The 21,470-nt window shown below is 42.8% G+C and overlaps 1 long non-coding RNA gene across 2 annotated transcripts in view; it reads left to right on the forward strand.

Annotated features, from left to right (window-relative positions):
• Window positions 1–7,267: 7,267 nt before the first annotated feature.
• The window catches only part of LOC141982497 (uncharacterized), a 43,408-nt gene continuing 29,205 nt past the window's right edge, over window positions 7,268–21,470 (forward strand). The window contains exons 1-3 of one of the 2 annotated variants that reach the window (XR_012638102.1): window positions 7,268–8,692; window positions 10,031–10,333; window positions 10,636–11,503. This is a non-coding gene — a long non-coding RNA (uncharacterized LOC141982497). Of the gene's footprint in view, window positions 8,820–10,030; window positions 10,334–10,635; window positions 11,504–21,470 lie in introns of both variants that reach the window. The other variant, XR_012638101.1, reaches the window with a different exon arrangement.

A 21,470-nucleotide genomic window follows, 5' to 3' on the forward strand; every position in this document is an offset into this window, starting at 1 on the left:
CAAGCTTGGGTACACTAGCATTTTGGACTTGATGGTAAGCTTGGAGTTGTTTCATGCTCTTTTAGTTAGTCTGCTAAAGGTGGTGACAACCTCTCCAATGTGAACATTTAGCTCTTCATCCAGTGAGAGGTTGGCGGTCACTGTAGAACCTAAATAGCTGAACTTTTGGACTACTAGCTGGTTTGCTTTTGAGGTAATTGAAGGATCTTGTGGAACCCCCGTCCTAATACAGCCGTTTTTTCTTGATGCTGATGGTGAGAGCAAATGCCTGACAGGTACTTGAAAGGCGGTCCATGAGTTCTTGTAATAGATCTTCATTGTGGGCTATAAGGGCAGCATCATCAGTGAATAGAAGTTCCCTGATTAGCACCTTTTTGGCTTTTGGTCTTTCACTTAAGTCAGGACAGATTGAAGAGTTTTCACATCTGATTTTGTGTGGAGATACACTCCATCTTTCATGTCCTTAATCGCACAGTCCAAGAGTATGAGAAGAAGATTCCAGAGAGTGTAGGGGCAAGAACACATACTTGCGTCACTCCACTTTTCATCTCGAAGCTGTCTGAAGTGGACCTGTCAACCTGGACAGTTGCTCTCATGTTGTTGTGGAATTAACATATAAGACTTAACAGGTTTGGTGGACATGCTATCTTTTCTAGTATTGCAAATAGACCTGCTCTGCTGACTGTGTCGAATGCTTTGGTTAGGTCCACAAAGGTGATGTAGAATGGTCAGTATTGCTCTCTGCATTTTTCTTGGAGTGGACACGGAGGAAAATATGTCTATAGTTGATCTTCTAGCCCTGAATCCACACTATGATTCAGGATAGACATGATTCGCCAGCTGTTGTAGGCGCACTAAGATGACTTTTGCGAAAGCTTTTCGCTCTACGCTTAGTAGCAAGATACCCCTGTAGTTGTTGCAGTTGCCTTTTCGCCTTTATTTTTATACAAAGTGATGTTTGCATCATGCATCTCTTGTGGTACCTCCCCCTGGTTTCCAGCATTTAAGTAGCAGCTGAGGAAGATATGGTAACAGGCTGTCTTTCTCGCATTTGAGGATTTCCGCTGGGATGCCATCTTTTCCAGGAGCCTTGCCATTTGTTAGCAAATCAATGGCCTTGCTTAGCTCTTCTACAGTGGGCTCCACATCTAGCTCTGGCATGACCTGTAGAGTTGGTATTTGGTCCAGTGATTCGTTGGTGGTGGTTCTTTCTTGTGCATATAGCTCTGAGTAGTGTTCAACTCAACAAGACAACTGCCTGCTTTTATCTGTAATGATTTCACCGCTCTGTGATTTTGAGAGGGGTAACTTTGTTGACCGTGGGACCTAGAGCTTTCATCAGGCTGTCATAAGTGACTGAGGTTTCCTGTGTCTGAAGCTCTCTCTATCTCTTCACAGAGCTTGATCCAGAAATGATTTGCACAGCGTGTGCTTGCTCACTGTATCTTGGGGTTTTTTTTTGCATGCCGAAGTCTCACTTTGGTGCTCTCTGTTGGCTTCTTGTGTTCCAGATAGGCTGTGTTCTTAATGTTGATGAACCGGAACGATTACTTCTCGTTTTCTTCAAACCAGTCCTCTGCTGCTGATAACCTGCTCAACTGTGGTAATGAGGATTGTGTAAGTATCTAGATAGAGGTATAGCTCACCTGGCTGGAGCAGTGGAAAGAATAAGCTAGTGTCTAGACAGACTTGTGTTGCAAGGGCTAATTGGATGTGCCTTAGTCCCAGTGGGACTGAGAACGTTGGTGTCTTGGGAGGACGAACCTGAACAGTTGAAGATGTCCACTGTTGTAACACAGGTACGCGCTCCTATCTGCTTTGGAGGTTTGAAGGATGTGTCCATGGTTAAAAAGGAACTGAGGGCAATTGTGTGGGAGGCTCTGGTACTCATGCACACGCTCCTCTATAGGCGAATTGCTTTGAAATAGTTTCTTGTTGCTATGTGTGGCACAGGGTACACTGTTTTAGTGTGGATCTGTGGAGGCAACATATTCAACGAATAAAACTTACTTTGGTAAATAACCATTTCTAATTTAGTCAGCCTAACTGCTTTAAATCCCTGAATATGTATTTGTCCTTCTGTAAATATCTGACAAAGCGGAACAGGCTAATTTTTTAAAGATAAAATCGAACAGTAATACTTAGTAATCTTAAGAATTACAAGTAAGCACTACAAGTAAGAATATTCAAAGCGGTATGCAGAAAAGCGTCTTGATCTCATTCCAACGTGGCTTACTAATGTAAGGTCGGAGTCGCAAATCTAGAGGTGAGCTTAAACAACCGTATGTGCTGCATTGATTGGAACAAATGGGCATTCGGGTTGAATTTCTTTTTTCTTAGTGTCAAAATGATTTTGCAGCTTTTTCTATGAACAAGGGACTCTCTAGGCATTCTGACTTCAGTGTGAATGGGAGTGCACACTGCTATTTAGGTTCCTTCTTATTTGTATTTTTTATTTAGTAAATCAGCACTCACTGGACCCTATTAAAACATTCAGCAGTGATTTATTCACTCAGGAGCTAGTTATCCCTATAAACTTTACACGCACAAATCGGATATGAGTTTCACCTTTTTAGAAGATTCTGCATTTGGCTCTTAACTTTTTTTTTCCTGCTAGCAAATGGTGCTGATTTTCATCCTCCTGAAATGCATACAATTCCTGTTTTACTTTAATTTTCCAGTAAAAAAGATAATATATTAATCATGTGTCAGTTGGTTTTGTTTCTAACTTTAATTAAATTGCATGATCTCCTAACTAACCATATGGATTCTACCGTGGCTGATTAAGAATGAGATAAAACAAATAAAAATACATGGCAAATTTTAACTAGTCAGCTACAAAAACCTTTCCTGCCCAGTGTTCTTGACTACAGAAGCAAAGGTGCCCTTAAAAGTCTTCAAGGGTACTTTTGAATTCAGTATCATGAGGCTAAGCAACCATGGTGGGGACTATACTGTACTATTGTGTCTGGGAAAGACATGGGTCAGTCTGTGGATTTTTCCATTTGTTCACAAATAGTTGAAATTGGGTAGGTGGATATAGACAAATCAGGTAGTAATGTGTTTGTTTCTCTTCTCCCCCGCACAACTAATGCAGACTTAATTACTTAATGACCAAGAGGTATCCCTAGCTCTAATAATATAAGTTGGCAATAAATTACTTAAATTAAAATCGTATTTGCATTGTCAGTGCAGTGACTGTATTTCAGCAAAATATGAATGAATACTCCATATACACTGACACGTTTGCATGGCTATGTGCAAAATCCATACTTCGCAGTGTTCTTTGTGCATAAAAACCATTTCTCTGTTGGAATATGCTGTTTAATGCTTAAGGTCAAATTCACTTAGTTAGTTATAATAACACAAGGCAACATCCAATTATGATGACTTTATACCAGAGGTTGAGGGGTATAAAGCCACTGTCACAACAGCTACTCTGAGACCTCTATAGTCAGGGTCTGTCTGGGTTGAACATTTGCAGTTTCCACAAATACTACTCGTCTTCTGTCAAATTAACTCCTTGTGATAAAAGGATGGCAACTGCACCCAGCTGCCCTGTTAATTACTCAGTGTGAAGCATTGGTACCTTCCCTACATGATTACTGAAGAGGAGGGTATGTTTCTACCAGAACTGTAACATTGCCATGAGAATTTATGGTGGAATTTTCTTCCTGAGCCCTCTTTCATATGGAATGCAAACAAAGGTCTTTTCATAGCACAGTTCACATCTTAAAAGCCTGTAGGGTGCATAATGTAACTGCTAGAAAACTTATAGATCTTATAGAAAACTCAACTTTGTGATGGTTTTAAAAAACTAACCTTTGCTGGCACAGAAAGGATTGAAGAACTCTGATGCTGAACATTCTATGTAGCACAGTGTTAATCATCCCTCTAGTGCTGTGAATGAGCACTAGCACAGAGTAAAAGCAAAGCTTTTTCAAAAATATTAGAGGTTTAAACTGTAATAACGACTTTTTTTGGTGTCCTGGGCGTCAGGTCATGAGCAAGGATATTGGAAAAGTGCAGAAAAACGTGGTAAAAAATGTTAGCAATTGTCCAGAAGAACTTGACTTTGAGGCCAGAAGGGATAAATTATGATTATCTAGTTGGGCCTCCTAAATAATGGAGTCCACAGAATGTCCCCCAGTAATTCCTGCAGGAGAGGGAATTCTTATTCCCAGCTACATAGATGAGAACTATTTAAACTAGAAAATGTGAGGCATAATTTTCAGAAAGACAATGACTGCTTTACATGTAAAGAAGCTGGATCTAATAGCCACACCAATCTACTTTATACCTGACCTGAATTTCAGTTGGTTTTAAAAAAATAAAAAGACTACAGGTGGGTAGGGGAATTATGGATTTACATCCATAGCAAATTGGGATAATAAAACTACAGCTAAGATTTTGGTTTGAAGATTAGAAGCTGTTTATACACCTGAACCAGATGGGCTTTGTTCAAAGATCACAATCTGCATTAGTTTGTAGGCACGTGGGGGGTTGGGGATCTGTTGGCTATTACTTCTTTTCTGGACCCTAAATAAATCTGGCTTTGACTTCTTAGATTAGATTAGATTGGTCCTGGCTTCTTAAATTGTTTAGTTCAGATGCAAAAGCCTCTAATAACTAATGAATTTATTTCCTCATTCTGAGTTAGGTTGAGGGTAGACCTCTGTTTTCTTGGTTATTTGATGTCTCTTCTGAAATTCTGACCAATGCTATCTCAGAACATTCTCATGTCTGGATTAAAGAATAGGTCAATAAGAATACAAGGCCATATTTTATGCCAATGACCCTTTTTAATACTAAAGCATGCAATCCTGTTGTGGCAACACATAATCTATTGCTTATCCTCTTGTCAGGTTATAAAATTAACTATAATAAATCAGAAACAGAAGTAACTTGGAGCCTATTTTAGTTATTTCAAGTGATTGCCAAAAGAAAGTGACGCTCTACTTTTCCTCTGGGGTAATATTAATATAAACATAAACATTACTCCATGTGAATTTTGTATATTCCTAGTTTCCTATGTTATAGCAATCCAACCCCTTTAAACATAATTTTTTTTTAAAAATAGAGATTTGGTTTTACATACTGTGCCAAAATATTAGCTAACCTGTATGTCTAGTGACAAATGCGTTTCTAATTTTCTGCATATTAAAGTGTTCTATAATTCATTCTCCCACTGCTATCAGGACATCACGAATGAGTTCCCAGTGTGGATTCATCTCAAGGAGGAGTTTCCCTTCTTCTGTAGTCTAAAAATCTACTTGTTACAGATTTTCAAAAGCTGCTTTAGATTTCTTGCTATCTGTGTTACCAGGATGGTGTGGCTGAATCTATCAGCTTGGTTTAAATTCCAACCCCCACTTCAGAGATGTAGTGTTATTTGTGCACTCCTGATCTGAGGGATAGCCAATACTGTAATAAGACTGGATAAACCAGAGTTTTCGCACTTTCTCTCAGCTATTACATGATACCGTTTAGATTGTTTAGAACTGATTAATGTGTTTGACTGAGGAAAAAATAACATGTATAGCAATTATTGCAAATGAAGCATCTTCTGGAACCTTGTTTTGTCCCCAGTGCTTTGGTTGCCTTGAATTGCAATATCTTCAATTTAGCTGAAGCGTATGCTGTCCTACAGAAGACAAGCAGCTGTGTGTTTTGGGAAGCTAAACCTTCTCCACCTCCTCTCTTCCCTCTTTTTATCACTTATCTCCTGTCTATGATGCTGTCTACTGCTCTGCCTTGGTATCAGCTAACGCATTTGGTTGGTTGTTCGGGTACCCTCTGACTAGTGAGCCTGAATGTCAACAATCTAAGGGTGAACTGACCCATTAACACCCTTGTGGTTATTAATCCCATGATTTCTCACTCAGGGATGTGCAAAAACACACCCCTGAGCACCGTAAGTTTCGGTCCTGTAAAGTGCCAGTGTAGACAGTGCACCAGCGCTTTAACGTGGCTGTGTAGTCATGGCAGAGCTGTTTTAAAAAAAAAAAAAAAGAAAAGAAAAAAAAAACACCCCTCCATGAGGGGAGTGTGGCTACTAGTGCTGGGGCACTCTCTATACTGGCACGTTACAGCGCTGAAACTTGCAGTGCTAAAGGGGGGTGGAGGGTGTTTTTTCACACCCCTGAGCGAGAAAGTTGCAGCACTGTAATGTGCCAGTGTAGACAAGCTCGTAGTGTCTAGCAACGTTATGAATTTATCCTTTTTTTCTCTCCTATGACTACAAGGGTGTTAATGGGCCACTTCACCTTGAATATGTCCCTTTGAATATGTACTAACTACTTTTATGCTAAACTAGCTGTTCAATCTTGTATTTAGCTGTGACACTGAGTGCCTTTCCCAGATCTGAGGAAGAGCTCTGTGTGGCTCGAAAGCCATCACTTACTGTATGTGAATTTAGTGAGTATTTTTAAATTGTTTTGCTTGCACTTCGTTTTTTGTCTTGTTTTAATTGTGCGTGTCACACTAATCAAGCCTAAGCATTGTATTTTGCACGGAAGCACTACTATTTTATGATCACTAGGTGGTAGTGCAGAGTTTGGAATCGGTGTCAACTTTATATAGTGAAGTGTGTAAGTGTTGAAAGAGACCCTTGCTTTCCAGCTGGGATATAGCTCACTTTTTAATTTCCTATGGTGGAGTATTAATTTGTCAAAAAAGATATGCAGGGGGACCTGATGTGGACATCAAGTGCTGCATCCTTGGACAGATCAATGGTTCTCTACACTTTGTTGTTGTTCTGTGGATGGTGTAGTCAGAGAGAGATTCCCCTGTGCGTCTTGTCGTCTGCACTGCGTCCCTGCTTCCTATCTTCAAGTGGTTTTATATGTATGTTATATCAATTTGATTACTACACAACTGAATCAAGATATCTCATTGTTAACTGTACAATAGTCACTGTGGCTGGATCTTAATGTTACTACAGATATTTCCATTGAGCCTTAGGGATTCTCTACCATTATGACTTGAATTTTATAGTTTAAAAATACCTAATTTTGTATGTTTATGTATGAGACTCAATGCAGATAAAGGGCCAGATCCTTAGTCACAGTTGTGCTGTGCTTTGGCAGAGGCCCCAGGAGTGGAGGCAGGAGATAATGGCTGCAAGCTATCTTTTCTTCTTGCCTAATCCTGAACCTGGCTATTGGCTGAAATGGGCCCTTGTGCAATTTAGAATGTCCAAAGGGCTACTTTAAATTACAGTATCTAAAATGTTTCTCTAGTGATCACTCTGCCCACTGGCGACTTCCAGAGTTCATTTCACTCCAGCTATGCCGTAACATGACCCCTATGCCTAAGCAGGTACTATGAGGTTGGCTACTCCAGCTTTACGCCACTGGTGATTCTTCCCCTACTGGCAGGGGAGTACCAGACTGATTGCTTAGGGTAGTTCTCCATTTCCACTACATCACTGGAGCAATACCAAGCAAGAGATGAGGTTTGTAGGCAAGGGGGAGTTGTCTGCTAATCTTCCTATTTAAACTCTCTATTATTATGAGACTGATCACAAGAGAAAAGACCCAGCCTATGACATTTTTCTGGGACAATGATGAGAAGAATCTACACTCTGATATCTCCTCTTCCAGCCCAGGAAGGCTATACTAGTGGTGGGAAACTGAGGTAGCTGCCATGTCTACACAACAGAGAGAGGTATGTTGCTATTATATGCATGTTACGTGCACACAGCTCCACAAACAAGAAATTCCAGGCTGTGGCATCTCAAGAATTGTCACTCTTCTGTCGCCAACACACTACAATTCAGGAATTAAAGATGAAAACCCTACAGCAGGATTCAGGGATATTTTTGTGTGCAACTGACCACTTTCTAACCAGGGATTTCTTTGCTGCATTTCTCAACATCTGTCCCAGAGTAATTTTGTTAGTAATAGTCTAGCAAAGAACTCATAAAGTGTAAAGGTGGACAGTGCTCCATATGTCCTGTACATGCCACGTGTCTTATTTTACTGACAAAAACTGTCCAGTATTTCTCTGGCACCAGTCTTCTGACAGGAAATGAGTTTCCAAGTTGAACAGCTAGAAAGAATGAATTATGGTTCTCTCATGCTACACCAGAGCCCAGAGCACACATTTTGGCATGTAAGGATAGAGTGGTTAGCCTGTGTGGACTTTTGAAGGTGCATTCTTAAGGCAGATGTGCAGCAATAGTAAGGCAGCGCAGAATATTTTAAGGCCTTGATAATGGAGATACTTGGTATCTAAAACCTCAGCGCATAGAGTGTGGTACTCTGCTTATACTCTGGTAATCTTAGTATTTCTCTGTCCAGACTGGTCTTAAATTTATAATTCTCTTTCTAGGTAAGGTCCAAAGAACTTCATTGAGGGTAATCGCCCATCTGTAGCTGTAGTGGGCAGAATCAGATTCAAAGCTGATTGGATGGCTGATGCGGGGCTAGTCCCCATCTTGTGAAGACCTACTCAGTTTTATCCTGCCTCCAATAGCTACTGGCAGGTCAGTGGAACCCAGGACCTACTGCAAGAGAGAGAAGGGAAGAAAAAGCTTGAAGAGTCAGTTTGGTTTTTTGCCTGGAGTTGCCACAACATCCGCCCCCCAACCCAACTGCTAGGAGGATGGCAGAGAAGGACCCAAAGAAGAGGAGTCCAAGGCTGTGCTGCGCCTGCTCTGTATCCCCTACGAAAGGGTGCAAAAGGAAAGGTTTGTTCCTTGTGCACTCCAGCTTCCTTTCAGCCTCAGGGACTGGAAAGGATTTGCTTCGCTCCCCCTACCTTCCCCAGGAGTTCCCCACAGATGGAGCAAGGAGCAGCAGCTCAGACCATTTCGGGTATGCACCCCCGAACCTCAGGTCGTCTCATCCAACCCCCCTTTCTCATTGGGCAGTTTGGTCTCAAGCCCCTAGACCCTGGAGAAGTTGGGAATTGTGCAGGGAGGGGAGGAGAAGAAGAGAATCTCCCCCTAAGGAAAAAAATTTCCTCTAGGGCTAGAGATCTCCTGAGTTTGGTGCGAAAAGCACTTTCTCCTCAGAGGCTGACGTCTTGTGAGGCACAGGCAGCAATGGTCATGTCCTCTTACACTGAGGGAGGCCACTTGTCCAGTATTAAACTGGGTGGTCCTCTTTCTGAAAGGTTGGTCCCCCATCCAGTACTGGTACTCAATCAGATGTGGTTTTGTCCAGTATCAGATGTGAAATGCCCCTCTGCCCCTTCTCTCTCTTAAAAATGGCGCCCTCCACGTGGTGTGACCTCATACTCATTGCATATATGAGGTCATGTGGGAGGGGCAGTGTGGCATGCTCTTCTGGGGGGGGGAATGCCACCTTTTTTGCATGATGTCACACACACCATGTCGGCGAAGGTGGGCCAACATCACTCCTGGAAGCATAAGCGCCGACTCCATGGGTGCTCCGGGGCTGGAGCACCCATGGGGGGGGGGAGGAAAGTAGTGGCCCTGAGCATCAGCTCCTCCCCCTCCCACCAGCAGCCCCACCAATCCATTCCTCCCCCTCCCACCCGCCATGAGCGGCAGTTCAGCAGTGTGCAGGAAGCATTGGGGGGGGGGGGAAGGGAGCAGCATGAGGGTGGGGCACGCTCCAGGGAGGGGGCAGAATGGGTTGGGAAGAGGTGGGCTGGGGCCTGTGGTGGAGCAGGAGTGAAGCACTCCCCAGGAACCGAGGAAGCTGGCGCCTAAGCCAGTACTGGAATGTCAGGTATTTTGGGAACCTGTGGTTGACCACCTTACTTACAGCCCTTCTATTCACTCTCAAAAGGGCAAGGTTAAGGTTAAAAAATGTCAGTTAGCAGAAGTTCACAGAATTACTCATCTGATTCTGGTTCCCAATTCTATCCCCCACCCCCCCATTAGCTGCAACAGGGCTATAGTCCTGTAACTCAGTAACAATCTGTAGACCTCCTGCTCAGAGCAATGAGAGAACCAACCAAACAACCTTTCAGGATTCTATGCCTTACTGAGCTATTATTTGCTGGGGGTGGGAGGGAGTTCTGCAGCAAGATTACTGAAAACCCCTTCTGCTCCTAGGTTACTGGCTGCAGCGGCTTCCAGTGTAACATGTCTGGGCAGGCCTCTCTGGCAGAACATCTCACAGAAAATCGGAGGAATAGAAAAGTTGACAGAAAATGACTCAGAAATGTCTGGGCTAACTCAGACCCCACTTACGCTGTGGTCAGCCATGCCACCACTGCCAGGTTAACAGAACACAGCTTGTGCTGCAGGTTGGCCAGTACTGAGAGAACACACTGAGGAGCTGTGGACCTCGCCCTGAGAAAGAATGGCAGAATTTGTGGCTGCTTACCTGAAAAAGTCCCTCTTTCGAAGGGCTAGGTAAAATATCTGTCCCTCTCTGACAATCCATTAAGGGAGATGTGTTTAACTCATGGTTAAAGTGATCTACAGTAGTTAAAATTTCTTGTTGTTTGTTGTCGAGGTGTTTTTGTTTTTGTTGTTTGCAAGGTGCTGATGCAAGACGAGTTTTGGTTTTTGTTTCACAGTCCAGATTCCAGAGGGGGTAGGGGCTAGATTTAGAAGCACCTCAAAACTAAGTGTGTGTGTGGGGGGGGGTCTCAGAAGGCGGGGGGCTAGTCCCTCATCAGCCATTCAATCAGCTTTGATTCTGCCCTCTACAGGTACAGCTCCATACTGAGGATCTGTGGACCTATTCTTTTGAAGAAGAGAAACATTTTCACAAGTAATTACATAAAAAGCAGAGCGGGAGAATTTATCATCTGCCATTCAGTAGCCATACATTTTTTTGTAAGAGAGACTTAACCTTCAGGTCTAAGTTGGACAGAAAAATTAGAGGGGCTGTGATGCTGTATGATTGAAATATGAACAGGTATAACATTGTTGCTACCACTGTTACACAACTGCAACAAATCTTACACAAAGTTTGTCATGTAAAGTATTTAATGGAAAAGTTACAATCTATCAAATATGATTATCCTGTTTATATGCATATATCATTTTTGTATCTAAAGTTATGAATATTGACTATGTAGCAGTATTTCAAATGTGTCTGTTCCTGGGGTAACAACAAATAACATCTACATCGAAGCCAGACAGCTTTGTGTTGATGGCCCATCAGAGGCGCAATTAACTCTCATAATGGGCCACAGAAGAAACTCATTCCACCCCATGGCTCTTCATGCAGATGCCTTCACCTCCAAGTAGCCAATGGCTTGCCCCTGTGAGTCAGCAAGCCCTGTAAGGGCGAGTGATCCTGGATTCCATCTTGTGCCTGTACTTTTCCACAAGCTGTGCTGTGGGCTTTGTTTGGGACACTAAAATTCCATCCATATGGCAGAAGGTATAAAAGACTCTGGAAACATCTCCACTTTGTTTTCATTTCTTTGGACTGGATTTCTAACCAGGAAGCACTAAATAAGGACAGATGACCCCCAAGCTATTTGGGTAATTTCCAGAGAGACTTTTACAAACTAGCAGTTTTATTCTTTTGCTGCTTCAAACCTGATATAAGAACTTTTTCAGTCGCTTGTAAGTATATGATTTCCTTAACCATATCAACTTTTTTTCTTTTGTAAACAAATTAGCATGATTATTGGGTAAGATCTGAATTATATATTGACCTGGCTATAAAGCTATCTCTTGGGATCAAAAGAACTCTTTTTGATTAAATTGGTTTTCAATAACCACTCTTCATAAAGCTTAGAGTCTGGGTGGTGAAATAAGTGCTGGAATGCCAAAGGAGACTGCATTTTTAACTTCTTGTCTCACCTCACTGGTTAACAAGCTTATTTTTATTACTGGTTTGGTATATCTTCTGATGCCTAACCACCAGTTTGGGATGAGTGTGCCCCATTTCTCAGCAGTTTGTCCTGAATCTGGTATTCTCAGCTGTGACCGCCTGCCAGTTTGGGGGCATTATAATAATTTGCTTAATATGCTACACTTTGTTGTCTCACAATGAATGGACTATCAGACTTGCTCAAGTGTGTGCGATTATGCTGCAGCTTATTGAGGATGTGTTGCAACTGGGTTATTGTTGAATACTGTAGAAAGCCACAACACAATGTTAATGTTCCATAGTTAAATCAGTAAATGCAGAAGTTAGGTTTTGTATTCTAATCGCTTACTATTATGACTTATGATAGTCTGCATTATCATGCCATTAGATAACCCTGGATATATAAAATTATACTGTATTACTTCAGAAGCAGTGTGAGCACTTAATTCAAGATTGTGTTGAAATGTATATGTAGCAGAGACACAGTTAAGGTTGTCCTTTCTATCTTTAACTTTAAAGTTTCCTGACTTTTCAGTCCTTAACTGTGTAACCTTAACATGGGAAGGGTGTGGGAGGAAAAATAGCCTACTGCCATTCTTTTCTTTAGGATTTTTTTGGGAGGGAGGGGATAATGTAGAATTTCTTTAACTAAGTGATTGATAAAGATTTGAGTTGATTATGTGAATGCACTGACAGTTTATGTTCAGTTGCAGAATCTGGTAGTGCTGCTCTAATAAAATGGCTGCCAGTATTCCCATGATGAATTCAATTTTTCAGGATCTTTCAGGACCATTTGAATATAATACGCAGATTGTCAAGAAGCTTTTTGTTTTTTTTCTGAACAATTTGATTTTTTTGAAAAGAAAATATCACAAACAGCTTCTTGTAATATTTTTCAGTGGAACTGTGGATGCTTATCAGGGGCAGAATTTCACCTTTTCTTATTAGGTGTAACATGCAGAGTCCACAAAATCCCATTGATTGCAGCAGGATCTTGTATAGCAAGGCTTCCATTGTGAATAGTTCTACTGACAATTGTATGCAGCTGAATAGCTTGTCAAAATTGTCTTGTATGGTTGTAACTGAGAGTACTGTCCCCTTTAAGAGCAAATGCTGCTTGCCTGCCTGCCTATTACTGGGGCTCACCCCTCTATGGCCTGGCAAATAGGAGCGTATGATGAAGACAGCCATATAACTGGAGTGGCAGGACCATACAAAGAGCAGATTGTGGCTGGGAGAGCCCAGAGCAGTTGTGGGGGGTCTCATTAAAGAGAACTGGGCAAACCTCAAACAGGTGGGGCTGTGGGAAAGGCTTGTTAATGAAGAGGCAAGAACTTGTGCTGGGGAGGGGTTAATTAGGGGACAGACGAGAGCTGGGTTGAAATAGCAGAGGTGTGGAATGAGGCAGAGTTGGCACCTGTGTGTTTTGTTTACAGAATTCAGCCTTGGGATTGCAGTGAGGGAATCCTTCCTTTCTCCTTCTGCATTAACAGGGGAGGGGACTGTTTATCCTTGAGAGAGGGTACTGGGACTATTATGCTGTGTATCCTTTGGACTAGTTTTGTTTGCCCTGAAAGGGGAGGGCTTTGTAGTTTGGCTGAAGGGGGAACTGATCTACCACAAAAGAAATTTAAAGCATGGATGCAATTTGATAGAGGAAAGGTAAGAGATCTGAAATGGGGCATAGTATTGTTTCAGACAAATCCTATGATGCATTTTAATCTCTGATAACATCATGTGTTATCCTTGTCAGATGGAAAGCTTCAAGAGTTACTGACACTTGTGGTGACTTACATGTGAAAGCTATATTTATTGCAAAATATATTATGCAAAACTACATCTTTTTTAACTATGCTTATTCTGTGTTCAGCAGAATCTATTTGTTTTGTCCAATCTAGAATTATCTAAAGTGCGGATATATTAAAGTTGGACAGCAAGTGAAATTACCCCCAAAAGGCTCTGTTTTGTTCCTGAGCTCTTGTTGTTGTTGGCATGTGTGTTTTGTTTTTAACACTTAACTTTATTCTCTCTCTCCTAGCAGTATTTCTTCTTGCTGCAGCAAAAAGGATATTTACTACTTATAGTGGTTTTGTTTAAGGAATCTGTGGGTTTTTTGTTGTCGTTTGTTTTACAGTGGGATCCATTTTTGCATTCTCCCATTAGGGGAAACCAAACCCTAGTTCTATTGGGTGGGAAAAAAACCTCCCATCTCTTCATGTATTTATACCTGCTCCTGTATTTTCCACTCTATGCATCTGATGAAGTGGGTTCTAGCCCACAAAAGCTTATGTCCAAATAAATTTGTTAGTCTCTAAGGTGCCACAAGAACTTCTCGTTGTTTTTGGATCAAAACAAATGACAATACCTCCTTTAAAAATGCTAATAATCCTGTAACAGGAGATACCTCTGGGATTTAAATAGAGACTTCTGATCAGGGAATTGGAAAACGTCTGCCACTGCAGAGTTACCACTGATTAGAAACACCACTGGGAAAAGAAGGCAAGCATGGGGGGTGTACACCAGAATCACACTTGAGCCAAAGGATTGGGAGACTGGAAAACCTCTGCAGTTTGGCAGGAGAGGTTATAGCAATATAGAAGCCAGCATGCAGACCTGTTGGTAAGCCAGTGCCTGTGTCTGACAGGTTTTCAAACCTGTGCATTCACGGTGGAGAAGGGAGGAAAACATCAACTGTTAAACACAGATGTGTAGATTCCAAGGCCAAAAGAGGCCATTGTGATCATCTAAACCAGGGGTGGGCAAACTATGGCCCACGGGCCGCATCTGGCCTGCCAGCTGTTTTAATCTGGCCCTTGACCTCCTGCTGGGGAGCGGGGTCTGGCGCTTGACCCTCTCCTGTGCTCCCGCTGGGGAGCAGGGTCAGGGGCCGCTCCACGTGGCTTCCAGAAGCAGTGGCGTGGCCTCTGGTTCCTATGCATAGGGGCAGCCAGGGAGCTCCACTTTGCATGCTGCACCTGCCCCAAGTGCTGCCCCCACAGCTCCCATTGGCTGGGAACCCCAGAGCAGGGACTTGCTGCTGCTGCTGCTTCCGGGAGCCACTTGAGGTAAGCACTGCTCGGAGCCTGCACCCCCTAAGCCTCTCCCCATGCCCCAACTCCCTGCTCCAGCCTGGAGCACCCTCCTACACCCCAAACTCCTCATCCCCAGCCCCACCCGAGAGACCACACCCCCAGCCGGAGCCCCCTCCTGCACCCCAAACTCCTCATTTCTGACCTCACCCCACAGCCCATATCCCCAATGAGAGCTGTCTTCCCCCACCCACACCCCAAACCCCATTTTGTGAGCATTCATGGCCCGCCATATAATTTTTACTCCTTGATGTGGCCCTTGGGCCAAAAAGTTTGCCCACTCTGATCTAAACTGACCTCCAGTATAACACAGCCCATAGAAATTTCCTGAAATAATTCTTAGAGCTCATCTTTCAGAAAACATCTAATCTTGATTTTAAAACTGTTAATTACAATTTGTCTGTTCTTCCAAAGGTGAAGAATTCCAGCCGCAGTGTTCGTTGTAATTGTGGATGTTTCCATCCCTATCTTTAACTAATTGCATTTCAACTATGGAAACAAGTAGTTCCATAACTCAGTCAGAAATTCAACTTCCCCAGTGTTCAAGGTAGGAGATAGATCACTGGATTCCGGCCTGGAGCATGCACATGTCAAGGTAAAACAATCTTAACAAACTGCATTTGCTCAGTTTGACATACTGGGGTACAATTCAGATTAGTGGGGGGCTTTGTCATGCCTGCCCTGCAACCTTGGGTCCTTTACAATGCCTTGTGGCTGTAGCTCCCACCTGTGTCATTCACAGCCTTCCTGCATGCAAGCCACACCCTGAGTATGTGTGTGTAACTGGAGCCTGCCACCTACACCCTAGTAACAGTTCTTACCAGCCTTGGTTATACTGCTGGGTGACCCCAGTACAACCCCAGTTCCAGATCTTCCCCCAGAAATGTATGTCCTGTACTGCCCAGCCCTCTCCTGGACAGTACAAATATATTGAATCCATTATAATGCCAAAAGAAAAGGAGTACTTGTGGCACCTTAGACACTAACCAATTTAGTGTCTGTGTATATAATGTCTTCTGCAATTTCCACAGTATGCATCCGATGAAGTGAGCTGTAGCTCACGAAAGCTCATGCTCAAATAAATTGGTTAGTCTCTAAGGTGCCACAAGTACTCCTTTTCTTTTTGCGAATACAGACTAACACGGCTGTTACTCTGAAACCTGTCATTATAATGCCAGTTTATTACCTTCAATAGTTACCCGGACACTTCAACGTAAACACATTGGTTTAGATAAAACAATAAAACAAGTTTATTAACTACAAAGAGAGATTTTAAGTGAGTATAAGTGATATCCCTGGCGGGTTGTGGGACCAAGGTGGAACACAGACTGATCCACCAGGGCTCCTCACCCTCCACAGGTGGTAAAAAGTCCTGCCACTTGGTGTCAGGGTGCAACACAATGAGGAAATGGAAATGGAATGTGTGGGACACGAGTGCGTATGGCTGTTCCTTAGGTGTGGTTCAGAAACAAACTGACTGCAAGTTGTGCAGCCAGCGTGGTTTACAGAGGGGAGGAGGTCCGAGGGGGAGGAAGGCTTTTGCGGGGTAGTGGCCAGAAGGTCTGGAGAGGCAGGGGTGAGGGATGGGCAGGAAACACCCTCCCACAGGACCTGCTCAAGAAAAACCCCAGAGGAAGGTGGTAAGGCTGCTCTCACCTCCTGCAGTACAAAGGGTGGAGAGTCTCATGTGCTGGCTGAGCACCAGGGGATTCTCCTAGTCGTAGTCCAGGAGGTCTCCAATTCTGGTGGTATCTGCCAGGACCAACCTCTGGCACATCAAGGAGGACTCTATCACCTGCACAGAATAAAAAGCAGGTGAGCAGATTATGTGCACTGGCTGGGCCAAGGGACTCAAAGTACTCTCTCTGTATAGCTTAAGAAGTTTAGGGCTCACTCCACTCTCATGGAAATACAGCCACTTCCAGTACAAAGAGCATTGGCGGTTTTAACAGTATCCAGCAACACAACAAAGTAGTTCAGGAAATAATGTAAAAAATATCTATACATCTGACTCTTCAGGGGGGACTTGAGGGAGGAATTTAATACTATTTAGATTAATTGCTAGACTGATCAATCTGTAATGCTCACTCACAGCTAAGAGAAGTTTGGCTCTGCTCTGATTCCACTCAGCAAGAGATGGCTTTCTTTCAGCTGTCTTGTGATGTGCTTGTTAGACCATAGATGTATGGGTCCCTGTGTCGGTGGTAATGGTTTGCAAAGATTGCTTGGTGGGATGGTGGCTTTACAAATTTGGGTAATTCTTTTTGGGGTGTTTAATGTACGGTCACTGAGTGCTGCTATAATAGCATTGATCCCATCCAGTATTGTTTTCTGCACGTACGCCGGAAGGGCTATTATGTGCAGTATAGGCAGACAGGAATAAATCCACTAGATGGCAGTATTTCTGGAGTTATACAATGTTTGTAAGTAGAGAAGACAAAGTAAATAGGTTTCAGAGCAGCAGCCGTGTTAGTCTGTATTCGCAAAAAGAAAAGGAGGACTTGTGGCACCTTAGAGACTGACCAATTTATTTGAGCATAAGCTTTCGTGAGCTACAGCTCACTTCATCGGATGCATTCAGTGGAAAATACAGTGAGGAGATTTATATACACACAGAACATGAAAAAATGGGTGTTACCATACACACTGTAAGGAGAGTGATCACTTAAGATGAGCTATTACCAGCTATTAACAGTGTGTATGATAACAGAAAGTAAATAGGATTTATCTTTTGGATCTACCTTAACTAAGGCTGAGCAAACTCTTCTGAAAAAATTAAAACCTGTGTGAAGCATTCAGACTTGTATAACTTTTGAACATCCTGGGTTCAAGTCTTGGCAGACTGACATAAGAACATGTTATCACAATGTGTTTAGCAGAGCTAGTTCAACAGTTTAAAAATCCAAGAATCTGATCTGTGAATATCTTTGCAAAAAGAAAGGGTCAGATCTGGTCATTATGACTTGTCGCATCATGTTCATTATTTTTGAATATTTAAACAACTTCTGAGTATTAGTGAAAAAATTAATGAATCCTGAAAGTTTTGAGTCTTCATACGAACCATTCTACATCTGAAAATTCAGATTAGAAGTGTTGTTCATTACTCTCCAGTTTAAAATATTTCCTCCTCCATTTGGAGAGTAGCAATAGTAACCTACTCTAAAGTGAAAAGGAGTACTTGTGGCACCCTAGAGACTAACCAATTTATTTGAGCATAAGCTCTTTTGTGAGCTACAGCTCACGAAAGCTTATGCTCAAATAAATTGGTTAGTCTCTAAGGTGCCACAAGTACTCCTTTTCTTTTTGCGAATACAGACTAACACGGCTGCTACTCTGAAACCTACTCTAAAATGACTTTCACCCAACACAGATAGAATCATAGGACGAAGGGACCTTGAGAGGTCATCTAGTCCAGTACCCTGCACTCAAGGAAAGACTAAGTATTATTTAGACCAGTGGTTCTCAGTGTGTGGGCTGCATGCAGCCCAATTAACACACAGCTGCAGCCCAGCTGTGTGCTAAAGGCCGCAGGGCCTGCGTGGCTGGGGTCCAGGCTGCCCTGCTTAATTAGACTGGGACTCTGAAGACTCTGGTTCAATTCCTGACTCTCATACAGTCTTTGCAGTATGACTTTGGGCAAGTCACTTAATCTGTGCCTCTCTCTGTGCTCCATCTATACAATGGAGATAATACTTTGCTGCTTCACAGATGTGTTGTCCGGACAAATTTATGAATGGTTGACATGCTTAGATCCTTCGGTGGGAGTTATGATCTATCCTACTTGGTTCTTATATGTTTCAACATCACCAGTTAAGAGCCTGGTGGGTGAGATTCTGTGCAGTGCCTCCAAGAGGTGTAGCACAGAACTCTCAGCCACAAGGGGTGGCAGGGGCCAGGGCTATGGTGGCTTAAAGCCATGTTTGCTTCCTCCAAAACCTGGCCTGCTTTTTGGGATGCAGTAGTGGCCAGAATCTCTCTGCTGTACTGCAGCATCATTCCTGAAACATCTCATTCATCCTCAGCTCTACCCTGGCATGCCTCTTACTCCAGGGCTTGAGACAGTGATATTCAGATGGTAGCCTTCTAGCTGTCACCTGCAGTACCTGTGTTGTCTTAAATCTCTCTTTTAGGGCCCCTGTATGCCACTTTTACCCAGTGTAAAAGGTAGGTTTAAGGATTTCACTCATGTTCCCAGAGAGTGAGCTGAAGTGGAAAGCCTCTTGCACATGGCTGAGTGCAGCTACGTAGAGCCTCATTCACTAGCATCTCATCTCTGAACTCAGGCTCATGAAAGGCTGTTGAAATCATAGCATGTGCAATGGGATTTTGCTCCATGGGGACTTGATGTTCACGCAGTTACTTCAGCTACAAAGTCCTGTGAAGCTTGAACTCAAACACCAAGCCACAGTCTGTTTGGATTTACATATAACTAATCTAAACCATCTAGACTTCTTGGTTTTTTAAAAGATGTCATGACTTTTGACAGATTCTTGAATGTGGTCATTTCAGAAGACAGTGAGTAGGAAATATTTGGAATGACACTTGTGGAACTTGGATGTGGTTCATGTGTCTGGTATGTTTTGTTTATATTAGTGTTTTGACTTCCAGGACCCGCTACAGGGATGGTGGCTGCCTAGCTTTACAAGCTCCCTTCCCTATCTCTTAAATCTACAGCCATCAGCAATTGAATCACTTTTTTATTTAATCTAATGCTCAGACATTATTCTACAATTCTTTTCTCCTAATTCGATGCCATTATGGATGTTCCTTCATCACCAGATTTCCCACAAACTCCTAAGAAAGAGATGCTGTCACAAAGCTCTCTGAGAATTTGCCCCTCTGAGACTAGAGTGAAATTATGGCTTAAAAAAAAAAAGTCTGCTCTCTGGAGTTTTATCTTGAGGAAAAATATCTGAAGATCCAACAAATTACTAGCATGCATCAAGACTAGAGGAAGCTGACAATAGAATCTTCTTGCTAGAAGTCACAGTGAACACCTCAGAGTATCGGAGGTGTTCGCTGTTCCTTCCTCGCTCCTTTCAAAGTTAAAAAGGAAGCCAAGATGTTTAGTTTTATGACCGCAGAGGAAGCTGAAAGGTATCTGATCCCACTACATCAAAAGACCCCTGCAGAAGATGCAGATGGGATGCATTAAAACAACTTTACCAGGTCAGGGCTGGTATTCATCTCTCCATTTAGCAACAATGGTCCAGGGCCAACCCACTATTTTGTCTCCTCTCTTCCGCTTGGTTTCCTTTCTTTGAACTTCCCCAACAGAGGGAGCCAGCTGAGGAGCAAAGGGGCGGGGAAGAGGATCTCCTCTTTTATTTGAGGTATGGCCCTCCATCTGGAAGCGGGAAATAGTTATGAGCTCCTGCAGGTGTGTTAGCAGGTTGGAGTGTTGCAAGCAAAGTAGCTGTGCCAATACTGTATCTGCTACCTTACCTCACCTCCCCATGATTCCAGCGCACAGAAAGCATCTATCCTACTCCCGTCCCCTCTTTCTCTCCCCCCCACCCCCGAATCTTCCTCCTCCCTACTCACCCTTGATGACTTTACTTCATTTCATCCCCACCTAATTTCCTAGAATTTGGGTTAACAGTATTCCTGGAAATAGTCAACTCATTTGCCCTAAATGCACACTTACAAGAGATACCAGATCTAACCTGAAATCTTCATTACATTGTTTAATGATGAATCTGTTCAATTCCTCAACCATAAAGAAATCTGATTTCCTAAAATCCTGTCCAAGAATAAATATTATCGCTGGTTATACTTCACCAAATGACTGAGAATATTTTACTATGAGACTCGCTTGTTTTTTCAATAATATTAGTTCAGGTTCTCTCCTTTTTTTTAGTTTTTATTTTTGTTAAAGGAGTTAAAATAACTGTGTTGTGTTGGTTTTACATTGCTGATGTTACTATTGGGCAATGGTGTTCACACTATAATCCAGCATGAGCAAGGCTTCAGGGGGAGGGTAACATTTAGGCATAGCTGTTCTCCAAATAATCCAGTTAGGTTCGAATAAGATTATTTAAACAACTTTCTCCTATATCCACCATATACTTGTTCTTAAGTTTTGACCTCAATTTTCTCTGGCCCCTCCCCTTTTTTTGTGAATGGTGCAGAAACCCTCCATTGATATTGTACTATTTTTTCCTTATAAAGTTAAAGGGAATTCAGTTATATTTGGGGTGGGGCGGAGGTGGAATGGGAGTGAGTGATGAGGCTACCCCCTTGTATATCTCCTGGACTTTGGTTCTATTTCAGTTTGCATAAGAGTTGTGTGCCTTTGAACGGTCGTTTTTGATCTCTTGATTTCTTTCCCTGTCTTTCTAGCTGTCTTCTATATTCTATCTATCTTTTCCCCTCACGGTCTGCTTTACCCTCTCACCTTTCCCCTCCCCTTCATGTCCCCCAGGCAGTGAAGGAACCCAGTAATATCTTTTCAGTGGTCCATCTAGCCCAGCATCCTGTCCTCTGATAGTGGCCAATGCCTGATGCCCCAAAAGGAATGAACAGAACAGAGCAATCATCAGTGATCCATCCTGTGCCATCCAGTCACAGCATCTGGCAGTCAGAGGCTCAACCCCAAAGCAATGGGTTGCATCCTGACCACCGTGGT

This window comes from Natator depressus, chromosome 2, assembly GCF_965152275.1.
Source record: "Natator depressus isolate rNatDep1 chromosome 2, rNatDep2.hap1, whole genome shotgun sequence".
NCBI classification, from domain to species: domain Eukaryota; kingdom Metazoa; phylum Chordata; order Testudines; family Cheloniidae; genus Natator; species Natator depressus.